Consider the following 19,688-nt stretch of genomic DNA (forward strand, 5'->3'; position numbering starts at 1 on the left):
TTGTTTCCGCTGATGTCTACTTAAGGGCAATTATGTTGCAATGGTATAATTGTAAACTTATTCGGACATTCTGATTAGAATGGCATCATCTGAAGTATATTTAGCATTTCTGTAAATGATGCCTATCAATGTTTCATGGTTCGTAATGGAATTTTTTTTTTTTTTTTTTTTTTTTTTTGAGAAATATAAAAGAAAGTTTGCCAAATGCTTGGAGAAAATCACTGCGTCTTATGTGTGAGGGAAAAGGCACAAGGAAGATTATTGTTCGCTGTTGATGATACTAGAACCTTTAAATGCCAAGCATGTTCCATAACTGATGAGTAAAAGGGGAAAACTATCTGTGAATTCATAACGCTTGAAAACCCCGTTGGGGAGTAGGGCCGTCAGTGCACCTCATGCGGTGCACTGTAGGCATTACTTAAGGTTCTTTGCAGCGTGCCTTCGGTTCCTAGCTGCAACGCCTTTGCCTCCTTTCATATTCTTTTTCTTCCATCTTACTGTCCACCCTCTCGTAACAACTGATTCATAGTGCAACTGCGAGGTTTTCCTCCTGTTACACCTTTCAAACGTTTTACTGTTAATTTCCGTTTCAGCGGTGAATGACCTCATAGGTCCCAGTGCTTGGCCTTTGGCCTAAATTCAGTTCAGTTCATAACGCTTGAAAATCACATGCTTCTCTAACGCCTGGTCAACCCAACCCAACAAGGAATTTACTGTACTAGCCAAGTAGCCACTAAGGCCTTGCGGTAAGAAGTCAACTTCCAGGTGTAATTTGAGTAGGCAAATTTATGGTATACTTAGCCACAAGGTTCCCACGATGGGTAACGATAAAATCTGCTGCCCTCATGCTGTTGTAGCATTTCTTTTAGCAATACCACAACCTTACATGTGCTGGTATATTGTATTTTATTTATTTTTTTTTTTACTCTATATCCTATCACGTGTAGTTAATAGTTCCTCGTTGAGGGAGTCGGTAGAGTTGTGGGCTAGCACTCGCTAGGACCGAGTTCGAGTCTCCTCCAGCCGGCTAATGAAGAATAAGAGGAATTTATTTCTGGTGATAGAAATTTATTTCTCGCTATAATGTGGTTCGGATTCCACAATAAGCTGTAGATCCCGTTGCTAAGTAACCAATTGGTTCTTAGCCACGTAAAATAAGTCCAATCCTTCGGGCCAGCCCTAGGAGAGCTGTTAATCAGCTCAGTGGTCTGGTAAAACTAAGGTGTACTTAACTTTTTGAAATGGCAAAAAGATTATTTGACAGACCTGCACCACTTCTCTGCAGTGGGTTACTTACAGCTCGAATTGACCACCTATTGTGAAATAGCCTTAAACGGCGTTCTTTCAAAATCATCATGTGACTGAATGCTAATATATAAAAAGTAAAATTCGGATTTGAAAGTAAAGATATAAAGTGCATTAAAGTACAAGTGAAAATATTGAAGAGGAATATTTTTCCTGTCATATTTCTAGAATAATTTTTGACAGAATTTCCGTCACTGAAATGACTCGGTTAAAAAGAAAGAATATTTACATTTGGTTATCGTCAAAAAACTTTAATAGAATTCTTGGAAAGGTGACACAAACAGAGAGATTAAAATTCACTTAGATGATAAAGGTGCAGGCGTCTGCTAATGTGTTAGATACGTACACTGTTCAGAAATAGATTTTGTCAGAAAAGTAGACATTCGCTATTAATAAACTACCGGTAGGTGAAAAACATCAGCCATGATCCTGTACAGCACAGTTCCATTTTCATATTACCAAGATATTCGAAAATACCATGATTCCGAGAGGAATGTTCATGTGATATGACGCATCTTCTTTTACTTGGAAAACTCTATTTTTATATTCATGTTGATGGTGATGGGATTGGTACTACTGAGACCTTTTTATGATAAAAATTGTAGCACTGCGATTATTTATTTGCATTGTTTGAATAATTAACCACCTACCCCCCTCCATCTCAGTAGTTTGATGTATGAAACTCGGTTTTGGTTAGTAGTGGCAGTAAAAGTGTATTTTATCCCTTTTGTGATTAAATCACTGAAAAAAAAAACGTAAGGGTTCTGTTAATTCCACGTTAGTCCCGACTCTAGACAAAATAGTTAAAACAGCAAGGTTCTCAAAGTTTCAAATATCCTGAAAACAGAAAGGTTCTCAAAGTTTTACAAGTTGTGAAAACAGAAAGGTTCTAAAAGTTTTAAAAATCGTGAAAACAGAAAGGTTCTCAAAGTTTTAAAAATCGTGAAAACAGAAAGGTTCTCAAAATTTTTAAAATCGTGAAAACAGAAAGGTTCTCAAAATTTTTAAAATCGTGAAAACAGAAAGGTTCTCAAAGTTTTAAAAATCGTGAAAACTGAAAGGTTCTCAAAGTTCTAAAAATTGTGAAAACAGAAAGGTTTCAAAGTTTTAAAAATCGCCAAAACAGAAAGGTTCTCAAAGTTTTAAAAGTCTTGAAACCAGAAAGGTTCTCAAAGTTTTAAAAATCGTGAAAACAGAAAGGTTTCAAAGTTTTAAAAATCGCCAAAACAGAAAGGTTCTCAAAGTTTAAAAAATCACGAAATCAGAAAGGCTCTCAAAGTTTTAAAAATCGTGAAAACAGAAAGGTTATCATCAGTTTTAGAAATGTTGAAAGCAGAAAGGTTCTCAAAGTTTTAAGAGAGCACGGTCTTTGAGTTTCAAAACAGCTTGACAACAGAGAAACGCAGTTGCAATAAATCCTGAAACCGGATCGTATAAATCCGGAGGGATTAATCTGAAACCATCAGAAAACAAAGGAATTTCTCGACAGAAGCGGATTGAAGACCACTTCTCCAGAGAATCACATTTGAAATCTACGAAAAATATAAAATGAGAGAAAATTTCTTTTCTGTGCCAGGGATCAGTTAGATGTTTTTAAAAGTATGATTCCTTCTTGATATTTTCTTTTTGTGGGGACTATTATGCGCAATAGATTGGCTGTAGGTAATATATTTGGTGAATTCAGGATACATGTTGGTATCTGAAGAATATTGCTGAAGTCGTGATGATATTTCAGATGATAAATTGATAGATAATTGTGTTTTGTTAATTTTAGTCCTTAAAATGTTGCTTACATTTACTACATATTCTTAAAAAACAAAAACAAGGCGATAAAGTTGATAAAGTGGAAAATTTGTGGCTCTTTTTTTTCACTCCACTGATAGACCGTAGGTTTGTAAACTTTATCAGCTTTTTTTTTTTTTTTGTAGGCAATATTTTAAGGACTAAAATTAACAAAACCGCACAATTAGCAATCAATTTATGATCTGAAATATCATCATGACTCCAGCAATATTCTTCACATACCATTATGTCATCTGAATTCATTAAATATATCACTTACATTCAATCTGTTGAACATAATCCTCCCCATAAATAGAAAATATCAAGCAGGAATCGAATCACACACACGCACACTCACATATATATATATATATATATATATATATATATATATATATATATATATATATATATATATATATATATATATATATATATATATATATATATATATATACATACACACACACACACACACACACACACACACACACAAGGCGCTATCTGTATGCAAATATCATTCGCAGCTTACATCAGTTCCGTGATTTTTTTTCAAAGAAGAAATTTAATAGTTTAAGCTTTATTATGGCTATATGGGAACTGGGGTTTGAGTTGTAGTGTACGTATATAAAAAATAAAAATGTAAAGGTCTAAAAACCAATATCTTTATTTTCACTTTTATTATATAAATTTTCATTTTTCGTAATTTTCTTTGCGCTTTTCAAATTTCTATTTCCATTTGGGATATACGCACCAAAAGAGCACCTTACATCTGACGATTAGGTGGTGTTAAAAAAATGGCCATATATTATATGCATTGATGGGGAAACATCTCGGGAGCAAATATTTCTATATTTATTTTTGTATCAATGTTATCGCCAGTGAAAATGCTGAGTTTGGCAAATTTCGTTCAGCTTTATTCCTGATTTTTCAGTGGGTATTTCGTAATTGAATTCTTTTGAAAACATGTAGTTTATTCGACTTGATTCTTGTAATTTTATTCAAGAGCGGTTTTAATATATTCTCACTATTTCATAATTACAGTCCTATGAATGAGGCTTAGCACTACATAATTATTGGATATACTTATCTTAAATATACTAAAATCTAATATCTTCTGCATATGTTCCTTTTGAAGCAGTACTATGTCTAATGGGTATTATGTAACCTTTATTTTCATGAAGGGGGAGGGATTAATATTTGTCTCATTTATCATATTTACATAACGGCATATTGTAGCTAACAACCAGATGATCTAGTTACCATAAATAAACATTGGATTCTTGGCATTATTCATAAATGCATCAGTGATATATTTTTTTTTAATTGTTTACCTGGACATTGTTAAGATGTGTGTTATTATGCGTTCCTTGGTAGAAGAAAGTTATAGTGAGTAGATACGCTAATACAACAATAAAATATAAAATTATCAAATTAATATTTTTAAAGATATTTAAGATGAAATAATAAAATCATAAGAATTCAATCTTAAAAAAGTATTCTATTATTCTTTCAAGACCAAAGTAATTAATAATTAACCATACGGGTTTAAGAAACTATGATAATCAAATTTCTGTATAAGCCAAAAAGCTGTGGAGTGATTCATACATATTTCGGCCAATAATTTTACAGACTTTGTTCCAAATCCTTCCATTACCATAAGCGTTTCGTAATTACTATATTGTGAGTCATACCAACCTATACATTACCATAAACATTTCGTAATTACTATATTGCGAGTCATACCTACCTCTACACACATTCTCTCTCTCTCTCTTGTAGAATCTCATCTCATTTTCCAATTTTCTGGAAAATATTTCAAGAGTCTGCAATATTTTTCTTGATGGCAATAAAATTCATCAAGCAATAGAATGGCGCTCGTTATTTTTATTGAAAAGTGTCTTTTCTTCTCTTGAATGAATCCTCAGGAATTCGATATGTTCTGTTGAGAACCAGAAAAAAAAAATAGTCTCGTAAAAATGAAATGCTTGGAAAAGGGTATCGCGTCCCCGTGTCCCGGCAGTTTTACAGATCGCATCGAAATATGAAACAGAGGACCAGAGAGACTTGGTTATTACTCTTTCTCATGCACTCGAAACCTTGTATCTGTTTAATTGACCTTGTTCTTTCTCTCTCTCTCTCTCTCTCTCTCTCTCTCTCTCTCTCTCTCTCTCTCTCTCTCTCTCTCTCTCTTTCCTCTCAAGTGAATATTTTTGCGAGCGGAGAAACCCGACACAAAAAAAATTTTGCAAGACCATTATTTAATAGAAGATTTGCTATTACCATGTTGTAGTCTCTCTCTCTCTCTCTCTCTCTCTCTCTCTCTCTCTCTCTCTCTCTCTCTCTCTCTCTCTCTCTCTCTCTCTCTTCTCAACCCTCGCTTTCATCACTTTCTCTTAAGCATTTTTGTATGAGAATAAGAAAATGGCATCACTTGGAACCATGAAAGATGGAAATGTAGAAAAAGGTCAACATATGTAAAAAATTTAAAATACCACAAACACATGGTGACACATTAACATATGCGGTAAATTCAATAGCTATAGATTTTCCAACGTAGGCTCTCTAGTTTTATGTGTATGCCTTAGACTTCTACGAAAAGTCTGGGCTTTCCTCGTAAGATACGACTTCAATGATAGCCAAAACCATTGGAAGTTGTCGTAGGGTTTTTAACTATTTGCGACAAGCACATCCGTAATTCCGATTACAGTTAAACGCTGATCGACCCTTATAGAGATGAACAGATACCTATTGAGAACCTGGAGTGCTTACTAGAATGCTAAGTGCTATACTTACTAATGACTTTCCCAGATGACTAAGGGAGGTTTGCTCCAGGATCGGAATTTTGATTGTCTGTAGTAAACAGGTGATTGTGAATACCTTTATAAATGAAAATTAAGAGCGATTTCTTTCCTTCTTGCCTTTTTTGTTTTCTGTAAAAGAAAACTATTGTGCCGGCTTTGTCTGTCCGTCAGCACTTTATTCTGTCTGCACCTTTTTCTGTCCACCCTCGGATCTTAAAACCTACTGAGGCTAGAGGGTTGCAAATTGGCATGTTGATCATCTACCCTCAAATCAGCACACATACCAGATTGCAGCCCTCTAGCCTCAGTAGTTTTTATTCTATTTAAGGTTAAAGTTAGCCATAATTGTCCGTCTGGCAACGATACAGGACAAGACACCACCGGGTGGTTAAAGTTTCACGGCTGCGGCTCATTATACCGAGACCACCGGAAAAATAGATCTATTTTCGGTGGCCTTGATTATACGCTGTACAGAAAATTGTTTCTTCGGCGCATTTTTACTTGTTTTACAAAGTAAACAAAAGTACAAAACCCGCCATTACCAAATGGGGTGGTCTGATCACTTTGGTTTTTCTCAAAGAATTGTTATTTACAGGCCAAGATAACTTCATTCAACTTCCTTCAGAAGTCATTCTCAAAGTAACCAACAAGCAAAGCAGATAGAGAACTTTTCAATTCGAGTCTAGGTGGTTTATCTTTTTAATAATCTTATTTATCGCTTTCATTTTGTTGATGTAAAGCAAAAGGCGATCTAATTTTTGTGTCATTTTAGTATAATTTGCTTTTGTACGTATTTTGTTTTATGTTTATCTGTTTTAATTTGAATGTTTTTTGCTTGATATTTATATTCATTATACATACACACACACTCATATAATTATATATATATATATATATATATATATATATATATATATATATATATATATATATATATATATATATATATATATATATATATATATATATATATATATATATATATATATATATATATATAAATAAGAAAATAATTTTTCTGTAATTTTTCCCAAGTTGCGTAACTTTAATACGAACCGCGTACAGGATATGAAGAATGAAGAAGGATTATGATTGATCCCAACAAATAACTTCTTTGGTTAAAGAGGAATGGGTCTTTTGACCTTTCGTAGACTAAATTTTCCTCCTGCGAGAAATTCTCCCATAAAGATTTTGGTGTTTTTTTTTATTTTGGAATTTTCTGTAACATGACAATGGGAGTTAAAGCCAATTGTGAATGTCATGAAATGCGAAGCAAATTTGCATATGTGTGATGTGTATAAAAGCGTAATTTTTTCAGCATAATCATACTCATTTTATAGACAGTAAAATAATGCATATAAATCAAGAAACTATTTTTAGCATACTTACAAGAAAAGTCTTAACGATACTTAAAGCGCAGAGTATTGAGGAGAATAAGATGGAGGTCAGATCTAAGTATACTTCTCAGAGTTAGGTGTATTATCTAAAATGAAGTGTACACTTCTAGAACACATGTTCATGAAAAGCCTGCTTTTTAATAGGAATTTGTTGTCGAACAGAATTCATTCAAACTTTACAAATCTTTGACTTCAGAGTCAAAGTATATATAAGTACATGAATAAACACATAAAATATATAAATATATAAATATATAAATATATATATAAATATATAAATATACAAATATATATATATATATATATATATATATATATATATATATATATATATATATATATATATATATATAAATATATAAATATATAAATTTCAGTCACCTTGACAGCTCACACACCAATCATTGTAGCATTTTCAATTAAAATCTTTACTTTGCTGATAGTTAGTATATAAAAAAAATTTACATGTGATGCACATCCTTATCTGAAAATGTCAACAACATGAAGTCGTCATTGAACATCAAATTGATTTATTGCTAAATATGACCTGGTAACTCCTAATTATCTTCTTAAAAAAAATCGTGATTCAAACTATTAATTATACTCCACTGATTCTCTTATCAAGTGACTTTCAATAGAGTTATTGTTGTCAGTATTGTTACGGAGACTAATCTAATTACATCAGGCTGTACAATTGGTATTATTCAGACACCTTTGTTGTCTTTCGTATTGACTGCGAATATAATAGCTGGCCATGAAATTGCGATAATGCAGAAACCAGAGGATATACAATTCTCGCTACGAAATTAACTGAAGGTAGTCTTGACATATATCCTAGCTGTATGAAACAAGCGAAAATAAATTCCAGTAAAACAAATAGTATTGTATGGAACTAATTTTGTGGCTCGTTCCCGCTGTATGCTCAAGGGGTCAATTTGTACATGACTTATTTTATAATTATTGTTATTGCCTTTTAATAATATATTGGAAGGTTATACATCCTTTCAATTAAGTAAAAATAAGTCTCATATAATGTTGCCCTGAAATAAAATATATATATATATATATATATATATATATATATATATATATATATATATATATATATATATATATATATATATATATATATATAATATAATGAATTGTTTTATGCTGCAGAGCTGTTGACATCAAATCAGTAGTCTGAACTGATTTGAATGTAGAATTTAAGAAAAAAGAGAAAAAGAATGGCATGAGCTGTTATTTCGAAAAAATTAAGGCTTTCTCGAGCACTGGGACCTATGAGGTCATTCAGCGCTGAAACGGAAATTGATAGTGAAAGGTTTGAAAGGTGTAACTGAAGAAAACCTCGCAGTTGCACTATGAATCAATTGTTAGAGAGGGGTGGAATGTAAGATGGAAGAGAATATGATTCAAAAGGAGGTACAGTAAAAGGAATGAATTGGGGTTACAGCTAGGGACAATTGGTATTATTCAAGGCATTGCTGCAAACAAAGAACCTCCATAATGCAGACCAGTGCACCGCATGAGGTGCACTGAGAATATCAGTAGATTAGATTACAAAAACTTATTTAGACTAAGAAAACTTACAAGGTTAAGGATTCTTTATCATTGCTCATTTTAATTACTCAAGTTAATTACTAACTACAAAGTTGCTGGAGGTTTTACTGCCTAGACGCCACCCACGACATCCACTTTAACAGAACACTTAACAGTTTTTATTTTTGCTAAGCGACGGAGTTATATTATAAAGCACCTGAGGTTTTATGATCCTGCAAAGCACTTTCACAGGTGCTGATGAAACTTGACTTTAAGTGGCTGTAGTGATCTCTCAGGTTTGCTTAGTTTGCTTATTCCGTACCTCCATAGACATGGGCATGCATTTGCTTGTTTGGATTATCTATTTTCGTTGTTTTTTTTTCTAGCGTTTTTTATACTCTTCATATAAATAATAATAAAAAAAAATTATAATAATAGCCGCCAAAAAAAAAAAATAATAATAATAATAAAATAAAAATAAAATAAAATAATAATAATAATAATAATAATAATAATAATAATAATAATAATAATAATAATAATAATAAGAAGAAGAGAGAAGAAGAAGAATTATTATAGAAGAAGGAAAAAAGAGTGTGATGGATATCTAATATGAGATGCATTAAATTTTTAATCCGGTGTTAATTTAATTCCTTCTCAAAATTAATCATCCTCGAGCTGTCAAAATAAAAATCAAAATTACAGAATGATCATACTTGGCAATGTCAAGGTGACAATCAAAGCGCGAACACAAAATACCGAAACGAAAATGAAAGAAAACGGTGAAAAATAAGAAAAATTCAAAAGATGGAAGCAGGAACAAATTCAAAATGCATGTAATGGGAACGAAGCGTTATCTCTATTTCGCAAAAGCCTTTTAAGTCTGATGAAAATATTCTCTGCTATCCTCAGCTCTTCATTTTTCATGCGAATTAAAATACTTACTTTGATTTAAAATGCTTATTTCAAAACGATATGATGCTTCGTGTCCATTGCATTTTCTTTTTATATTTTCTGTCATAGCCATGTTCTGCTTTTAGATTATGCTGTATTAGTTATTTGTGTTGATTTTCATTTTTTTTTTTTATCTTTGCGCGTGTTAGTATTTTCGTATTAATATTATTGCTGAATATTTCTATATTTAGTCTGCCAGCTTTCTTTCAACCCCAGAAGGAGTTAAAATGTTACTGGAGTAAAAATTTTATTGGTTTGATGCGTGCTTAATAATAATAATAATAATAATAATAATAATAATAATAATAATATGCTGTTATAGAAAAAATGACAAAAGTGAATTTTCATAATAATAATAATAATAATAATAATAATAATAATAATAATAATAATAATAATAATAATAATAATAATAATAATAATAATGTTCAAAACGAAAGCTGCATCATTAGTACCGTTCTAATGAAGATTTTCTCACGAGAGAAAACGCCACGTAATTTGGACACCATTTGCATTTGGCTTAAACAAAAGTACCTCAGTTTGAAGTTACTTTCCTCTTCGAAGAATAACGAACATTATTAGAAAGAGAGAGAAGGCTTTATATAAGCTGGATGCAGCTCGTGCAACCATCATCACTTTTGACACGTGTTTAAGAGAAAGAATTCTACCAAAACAATAATGATTAGAAAATGAACCCTCTCTTTAAAAAATTTCACTAAAAATAATGGCCGCATCAATAGAGCTAAAAATTTCCACTCTGGGTTAGGTCTATGATTCTATCTTTTGTAAGATATTAGCCTTGCTTGAATTATGCTGTATTCTCCTCATCATTGGTATTTACGAAACTAAGGAACCATTAGGGATTTTTTCTCGGTGAACACGATAACACAAAAAGGGACATTAACAATGGCTGTCGAGCTTTTGTCCTGGCGACGAAGGACGCATTCATAATACAGGTTTATAGTACAATGAGTTGATGAGCAATTCATTATTGACACGGTTTTTCCCCACGAGCAGCCTATAATTGGTGGTTGAACCTGTGGAAGAGAAAATTCGCTGTTAATTAGAAAATACAATGGTAGGTGGGGATGAGACACCTCTGGCTTTTATGGTGGGCAATTATAGCGGTTAAAAACATCTGTATGTATTCAAGAAATTAGGTTTTTGAGTAATTCAGTAATAATAACTTACTGTGTCTCGTTGTTGAAAGAGGACCGTAAATAAAAGTGAAGGGAAAACTTTCAGACAGACAAAAATATGGATAAGTGAGCAAAATATTCTTCAGAGTTTAGATTTCATCGTTGTTTATAAATTCAAGTTTGATTTTGTAACATGGAGAGTGGAGGCTCTTCCTCATAGTCTAGTATGGCGCCATATCTTTTAAACCAAGTATTAATAGAGTAATCTGAACACCTGTGAATAGTCCCTCACTATTCTAAACGTGTGTTGTTGCTATGATTGCAAAGAGCAAAGATAATTTTTTCGTTGCGTTATTCTTTCTGTGAGAATTGCTGCGTTATAATAAACAAAAATGGTGCAATTTTAACACAGGCAAAATGCAGGCTATCTACCGACCGTTCAGTTATGAAGGGAAATAAAGAACGATAGTTTGCTGAAGAGTGTGCAGTTCAGAAGCACTCCATCTATCTTGACCATCGGAATTTTTTTTTTTGTTCTCTCTCCTTGTCATTTTCTTTTCATGGTCCTGTATGCTAACTGTTTGTTATGCTTCTCTATTATTTTGACAAATTCAAATATAGAAGTTGCGATAAATTTCAGCATCCTGACCCTTAATTAAAAGTTGCTACTATTTTCTATAAGACAGTACTTTATTCGGCCAGGGCTGTGGTCATTTCATGGTCACTAAAGCTGTCATGGCTAATATATTTTAATGTCCTTACAAGACACTTAGCAGCTAACTAAAGCATATTATACGTTAACACTACCGGTCATGCTAATAACATTGACTTACATTCGGCATGCCAGTCCTGTATCTCAACGACGAAACTAGACTACCAATATAAGTTTATCAGGTATTGGACAACAGAATTGACATATGGATTGGTTACAAACTTATCTTTCCAGTACCTGAAACCAGTTTAGGAATTGTTGGTCAGCCGTGTCTTTGAGTAGCTTAACAGACCCTTCTAACTGAGAAACTTTGACTCAAGTTCTCCCAGTACCAGTATAGTCCCATGTGCACAGGAAGTGCTTACAGTTTGTAATGAGCCAATACTCCTCTTACCCGGCGTAGGAGAGGTGTCCATCTACCCAATTAGGTTTCATCAATCTCTTAAGAAGTACTCAAGGGTGTTGTCTTGACAATGATATCCACCTACATCAATCCCTTTCTGTGATCAGTTTAGTGATATGATAAGTAACGTTTTTTTTAAGTATATTTGACTCTTCTCACCCTTTTAATACTAAGAAGAAAATTAAATGTAAGAAAACAATGTTCAAAACGTTGAGAATGCCCTCATTTTGATACCATAACAGATAATTGTTCTGCTTAGTTCTGTGTGACTCTCTGAAGTTCATGGAGATCTTCCGCAAATAAGTGCACAGAGACACTGACTCAAACATATATACATACATACACATATATGTATGTATGTATATATATATATATATATATATATATATATATATATATATATATATATATATATATATATATATATATATATGTGTGTGTGTGTGTGTGTGTGTGTGTGTATATACACATATATGCATGTGTGTACAACATACATAGAATGTGGGTGTGTGTTCACTTACTTGTGTGCGTGCTGAAGGCAAGAAATGTAAATGGAAAAGGAAAAAATATCAAGCAATCAAAGAGCCTAATAAGAAACCACCGTCTGATAGTGCAAGGGAACCCCACAAAACGCCCTTTATGTCCAATAATGACTGACATATAGAGAAGCAGACACACGTGTGCTCGTATCCCACACTTAGGAGGTAACAAACTGTAATGAGGAAAATTATGCTGGAACTTTTCCCGAGGATTTTCCCCGCTCGAGAAAGAAATGGCAAAGTCATATCAAGAAAGGAAAGTAAGAATCCCTCCCCCCAAGATAATGGTTCATATTCGTGATCTACACACGTGTACATGCAGAGTCCGATCGCGAACAACTCTGGGATAAAAGAACGTTTAAAATTATTAAAACGAGTTACGTCGTACTGTATATCAAAACTAAAATCCATATGTTCCATGAGAAGGAAACATGATAATGGAAAATGGGAAACGACAATGGAAGTTCGTACTGGCCACGATAGGAGTTTATTAGAAAATAAGGAATACAAAAGAGTGAGAGTTCAAAGTGAAATTCTAATTCTACAAAATGTGTGTTTTTTTTTAGCTGTAATCCCATGGTGAACTTTTAGTAGACCATGAATACATAACTGAAGTACAGGAAAGGGAAACCTGCCTTTTTCGTGTAGAGAAATAAAAAATAAAGATGGTTTTGTCATGTGGTAAGAATGATAGTGGAAGGAATGAAGAGAGATCTGAGGAGGAACCTATTAGGGGTAGAAGGTGGTTAGGAAGGCAAAATGTCATATGGCGTGATAAAGTGAGGGAGGATTTGGGGAAGGTTCTAGTAGAAGATACTTTTGAAAAAAATGATAAAATTAGCTAGAGAAGGCGCATCAAAGCAACCGACCCCTTAGCTTAGGAGAACGGTGGGGATACAGAAAAGAAAATCAATGTATTGGAAGCTTCAGTTTTAAATTGTTCAGTATTTTTGTTGTATTAGAAATTAAAATAATCCCAACGGATTAGATAACGCAACATTAAAATCCCTTCTAGACCATTGATAAAGGCGTAACGCGTCTTCAGAAACAAAGGAAGAACGCCTCTTGAGTGATACAAGGTGTTGCAATAAACTCGACGACTTTGATGAGTCGGCTTCTTCTTCTTCTTCTTCGCCCAAAGAAAGTCAGTCCGAAATCAGAGTGAATTTCCCTAACTTGAACGAAGGGATGGAGCGAAGTTTCCAACCTCCCAGAAATTCATAAAATGTCATAAGCTGTCCCTAACTCCGGCGAGTTCCAGACTTCAAAAATTTGCATTGGCATTTTATCTGAGTTAGGTCTCGGGAGTTTCTTCTCCCGAAATTCGTGCGCTCTTCGTATGAGACACGGGGGCTTTCGTGCAAATTTTGAAAATGGTGATTTTAGAGACGATGATCTTTCTTAAAAGATTGAGGTCAAAGTTAATTTTATTAGATCTTTTTCAATTTCTTGAACACTAGGGCAATAAAAGAATATAGATACAAGATATTTTTGAGGTCGAGGAATACAGGAAGGAAAGAATATAGAATTTGGGCCAACGGCCAAGCACTGGGACCTATGAGTTCATTCTGCGCTGAAAGTGAATTTAACAGTAAAAGGTTTGAAAGGTTTAATAGGAGGAAAACCTCGCAGTTGCACTATGAATCAATTGTTAGGAGAGGGTGGAAAGTAAGATGGAAGAAAGAGGGTATGAAAGGAGGTACAGTAAAAGGAACGAAGGGGGCCGAAGGCACGCTGCAAAGAACCTTAAGCAATGCCTACAGTGCACCGCATGAGGTGCACTACCTTACGGGGCTGGTGCAATAAAACAGTGTACATACGAGGTATTTTTGAGGTTGAAGCTATTATTATAATAAATGTTTTGATAGCTAGAACACCGACTCTCTAAAGATATGAATAACTGATATTTTTGAGGTCAAAGTTGTTATTATAATAAATGTTTTGATGGCTAGAACACCGACTCTCTAAACATATGCATAAATAACAATTTTGAGGTCAAAGTTAATATTATAATAAATATTTTGATAGCTAGAACAACGATTCACTAAAGATCATGCATAAAAGCTATTTTTGAGGTGAAAGTTGTTCATATTAAATCTTTTGATTTCTATAACACTAACGCAATAAAGATATGCATAAAAGATATATCTGGAGTTAGTATTATCAAATCTTTGATTTCTTGAACACAAGCTCACTAAAAGATTATGCAAACAAGGTATTTTTCAGCTCAAAGTTAATGTATCAAATCTTTGACTTCTAGAACACTAATGCACTTAAAAATATACATACAAGACATTTATGGATCGTTCTTCCACAAAGTACATTTCCCGAGTTCCATTTCATTGCCTCTCGTAAATTAGGAAAATGCTTTATCCCGAATTATTACTGGTGCAGTACCTTGTAACTTAGCCCATAAGTTAATAAAAGTTATGCCACAGCTGTTCTCGCGTTTGCTATATATCGTTTCAGTAATGCGAGTACGGAAGGTTTAGGTTCAGAGTCTATTTCGTTCTATTGCCTTTTTATTAAAGCAGTGAAAAGTATTTCTGAATGAAATTTTTTTAAGTTTTGCATTTTCAAAGAATGAGGCAATATAATTCAATCCAAATTTCCTTCTCTCTTTCTTTTTAGTGTTGTATGATAACTTTGCTAAGTTTTCGTACCGGTTGATAAAAGCCATACTGATATATATATATATATATATATATATATATATATATATATATATATATATATATATATATATATATATATATATATATATATATATATATATATATATATTACTAAAAGGACCTTATTCAAACTGGATGGTATCTAATTGAGTATTTATTCAGAAAAAGTTACAAGCTTTCTTGGACAAACAACTTTTTCTGAATAAAATAAATACTTCCATTAGATTGCACAGAAAAATTGTGTATGTGATAAAGTTAATATATATATATATATATATATATATATATATATATATATATATATATATATATATATCATGTATTGATATGTAATGTATATGGTCCTTTCAATAATTCTACTATTGCACAGAACAATTGTGCACAGAAAAATTTCATTTAAAATGTGTAAATTTTAACGAAATTTGTTATATATATATATATATATATATATATATATATATATATATATATATATATATATATATATAATAATGTGTGTGTGTGTGTGTGTGTGTGTGTGTGTGTGTGTGTGCGTTTGTGTGTGTACAAGCTCGGAGAGAGAGATTCTATTTTTAAATATTCACGTTATTTGTCATTGAGAGTATGGCTTGTTTGGACAAAATTAAACCCTAATTCTTGAAAGGCCTAAAAATTAAGTAACTAGCCCTTTTTACCGCTTCACAGTGTCAACCTCTAAGTTAAACATAGATCATACGCTTCATTCTAGGTTCATGTTCCAGAAAAAAAAATGATGCAATATAAACAAAACATTCTTTTAATCTTATTCCCCTCGGAAAATATGTATGTCGGCGTCTGGTAAGGCATATGGATGAATGTAATGTGTTTTTGTTTATAGGTGTGTATATGCGTGGAGGATCGAATTGCTCGATACCGAAAAACAAAGAAACTGTAGTGAGAGATTTCACTAGTTGAAATATTTAGGTAGGTAGTGAATTGAATTGAATTGAATATAGAATTTAGGCCAGAGGTCAAGCACTGGGACCTATGAGACCATTCAGCGCAAAAACAAAAATTGACAGTAAAAGATTTGAAAGGTGTAACAGGAGGAAAACCTCGCAGTTGCACTATGAATCAACTGCTAGGAGAGGGTGGAAATAAGATGGAAGAAAGAGAATATGGAAGGAGGTAGAGTAAAAGGAACGAAAGGAGTTGTAGTTAGGGCCCGAAGGCACGCTGCAAAGAACCTTAAGTAATCCCTACAGTGCACCGCATGAGGTGCACTGACGGCACTGCCCCCCTACCGGGTCAATATTTCAACAAATATTTCAATATTTCAACATTTCAGTATTCCAACATTTCAAATATTTCACCATTTCAGCATTTCAAATATTGGTCAAACATTAAAGAATTAATTAAACCAGTTGTGTTCCGCCTTTTAAATAATTAAATCGTGAAACAAGGAGGAGTCTGGCTAATAAAATAACCCTGCGGAACCTTGAGATCATGTATCACTGCTTTGAGACAAAATTCCCTCTTGGACCCAGACCCTCATTCCTCACACGTCAGAGATAAGACCCGATTTTCGAAACAAGTGATTGATAATGGAAAAGAGAAGAGGAGACGAGAAGGAAAAGAATAACTGCGTAAATACGGAATTTTAAGATTTTTTTTTTTTCTCTGATAATTAATTTCGAAATGTTTTGTGGAAAAGAATAACGGTGTGAAAACAGAATCTTAAAATCTTAAAAATATTCTTTTTCTGATAATTCACATAGGAATGTTTAGTGGAGAAGAATAACTGTAAATACAGAATTTTTAGAATATTTTTTATATGATTCACTTAGAAATATTGTGTATGAATGCACATAATATTAATGAGTAATAATAGATTTCAATATATTGTTTTCTGTTACCCAAGACACGCATGTATGTGTACTAGTATGCTTTTCACCTCGTCTAGAGATTCCGTACACCCTGTGTGGATTCCAGTTTATTGGTTCCTAGGTGATTAGGAAGGAATTCTTCATAAAATAAAAATTCAAACTGCAGTAGTGATGAAATGTTCAATAACGCTAACTTTTATCCTGCAGCCTTGATTTTTGTTATATTTTTCCTCTCCTCATATTCATGTGAAGTTTTAACCTTTTCTCTCTCTCTCTCTCTCTCTCTCTCTCTCTCTCTCTCTCTCTCTCTCTCTCTCTCTCTCTCTCTCTCTCTCTCTCTCTCTCTCTCCTTCTGGCGTAGTGGAAACTATTCAGCTAGGAAAAGGAAAGATCGATGTTCAATTCCCTAACTGGACGATAGGGTACCATTTGGCATGTTCCCTAAAATCAAGCTTGCCCTTGTTGACCTAAGCAGTAAAACTGGCTGTTAGTCAAACTTTGTGGGTCAAAGATAAATTAGAGACAGAAGGAAAAGAGAGAGAGAAAGAATGGTAATTGTTTCGTAAAAAAGAAAATGCCATCAAAGCAGCAGGTCTTCAGGGGACGTAATTCTCACCCCACCTGTGATGAAGCCATTCATGAGAAGCTCAGTGGATCTCTCTCTCTCTCTCTCTCTCTCTCTCTCTCTCTCTCATTTCCATTTCCCACGGACATTGCCTTTTTCTTTAATCTTGAATTGGATTGAGAATGAGAACTAACATCTGAGACAAACAGCTCCCGGAGCGCGTGAATAAAAATAGACTGTAATGGAAGTTAGGAAAATCTCTGCCTCGTTCCATTTGTTTCGTTTCTCTGGGAAAAGAGAGAAAGATTGTGAGTTTAATGCACCACTTTTATCTAAAAAGAAAAGGGGGAGGATTTAAAGTATTTTACAGCAAAACTCCCATTATGTTGAAATGAGAAGTTGAAAATGATCAGAGTTATCTCAATCTTCTTGACTGAATTGGAGATTCGTATTTTAACGATCTTAAGATATATACTATATATATATATATATATATATATATATATATATATTAAATATATATAATATATATACATATATATGTATATGTATATATATTATATATTATATATATATATATATAATATATATATATATATATATATATATATGTATATATATATATATATATATATATATATATATATATATATATATATATATATATATATATCGGTCGTTAATTTTGTTACTAAGTTTTAATGAAAACCTATTCCATAATATTATAACAGTGAGATTTTTTTGTGGTAACTCTCATGAGGCTTCTGCTTGGAAAGTAACTAGCTTAGATTTTCATGTAGTGAGTTAATAAAAAATATGGAAGCATTGCAGCATAAATGTTTCTATAGGTTATACATTTAAAAACGCACAAAAACAATATTTTATTTGTTTTCAAAAAGGTAAAACCCACCGCACCTATATCAACATGCAAATGAAGATGGCGCTCATGCAAAAAAAAAAAAAAAATGCAGTTCGAGCCAAAGCAAAAACTTTATTTTATGCACACAATGACTGACTCCTCGTGCATAAGTAATAACAGTGGCTGACTGCAAATAGGTTTACCTGCTGTCTGTGAACAATTAAAGGGAGATGACACAATTTGCCGGACATGTCTAGAAATTGCTCTCTGTCTCTCTCTCTCTCTCTCTCTCTCTCTCTCTCTCTCATGAAAGGTCATCTAAATATGGTGTTAGCTTAGAGGTCTCCTAGCAGATATTAGAATGAAGAGCGAAGCATATCACTTAATAATAGATAATAGCAAAATAAAATTTGGAAACTTGTCTGTCAGCAAAGAGAGGGGATGGGGTGGTGGGAAAGGGTATTAGGGTAGGGGTAGGGGAGGGGGTTAGGAGATATGAGTAAGGGGGAAGACGGGGGTGGGGTGGGGTGAAGGGAGGGTGGTTTCGGGCAAATCAGAGCTGCGCTATTACCGACGGTGCTGCCGCCTTTGCTGATATGCTGCTGCTCCGGCGAAGTTGGGAGAAAGTTGGTGGAAGTTCTTGGGTGGGTGGGTTGTCATGGAAGGGGGAAGGGTGCAAGAGGACGGAGGGAGAAAGGAGGAAGGGGTTGGGTGGGGGAGGAGGGTAAAAAGGGGGGGAGTGAAACCACGCCCGCACGCGGGATATGTCACCTTAAGTATAACATCTCGCCAACGTACCATCATACAAGATAGCATTGACAACTTAATCTCAGGGGTGATGATTCCTCATGAGTCATTATAGCGTGGATTAAACAAAGATTATTGCCCCTTGCCCTTTCCCCTTTGGCAACGGGATGGACCAGAATGACCCGAACTGTCTCCTTCCATAAGGTCCAGTGTTGCTTGCCGATGCCGGGTTGCTTTTAGCATATCCTTAACTTAACCTGCATGGCGGACATATTTCAGAAAGTGTATTTGCCGAGTGTGCTGACTGGAATAAAAACAGGATGACTCGGAGGAAAAGTCCTTAATAGTCCAGTCATTTTAGTCATATTTTAGTGAAATAAATGAAAAAAATCATAACAAGCTCCAAATTTTGCACATGACT

General features: G+C 33.5%; 1 long non-coding RNA gene across 1 annotated transcript in view; it reads left to right on the forward strand.

Moving 5' to 3' along the window:
- Nucleotides 1–19,688, forward strand: part of LOC136833669 (uncharacterized) — a 629,485-nt gene that overhangs the window by 226,523 nt on the left and 383,274 nt on the right. The gene's annotated exons all lie outside the window — the stretch shown is intronic.

Source organism: Macrobrachium rosenbergii, chromosome 52 (genome assembly GCF_040412425.1).
Source record: "Macrobrachium rosenbergii isolate ZJJX-2024 chromosome 52, ASM4041242v1, whole genome shotgun sequence".
Classification (NCBI taxonomy): domain Eukaryota; kingdom Metazoa; phylum Arthropoda; class Malacostraca; order Decapoda; family Palaemonidae; genus Macrobrachium; species Macrobrachium rosenbergii.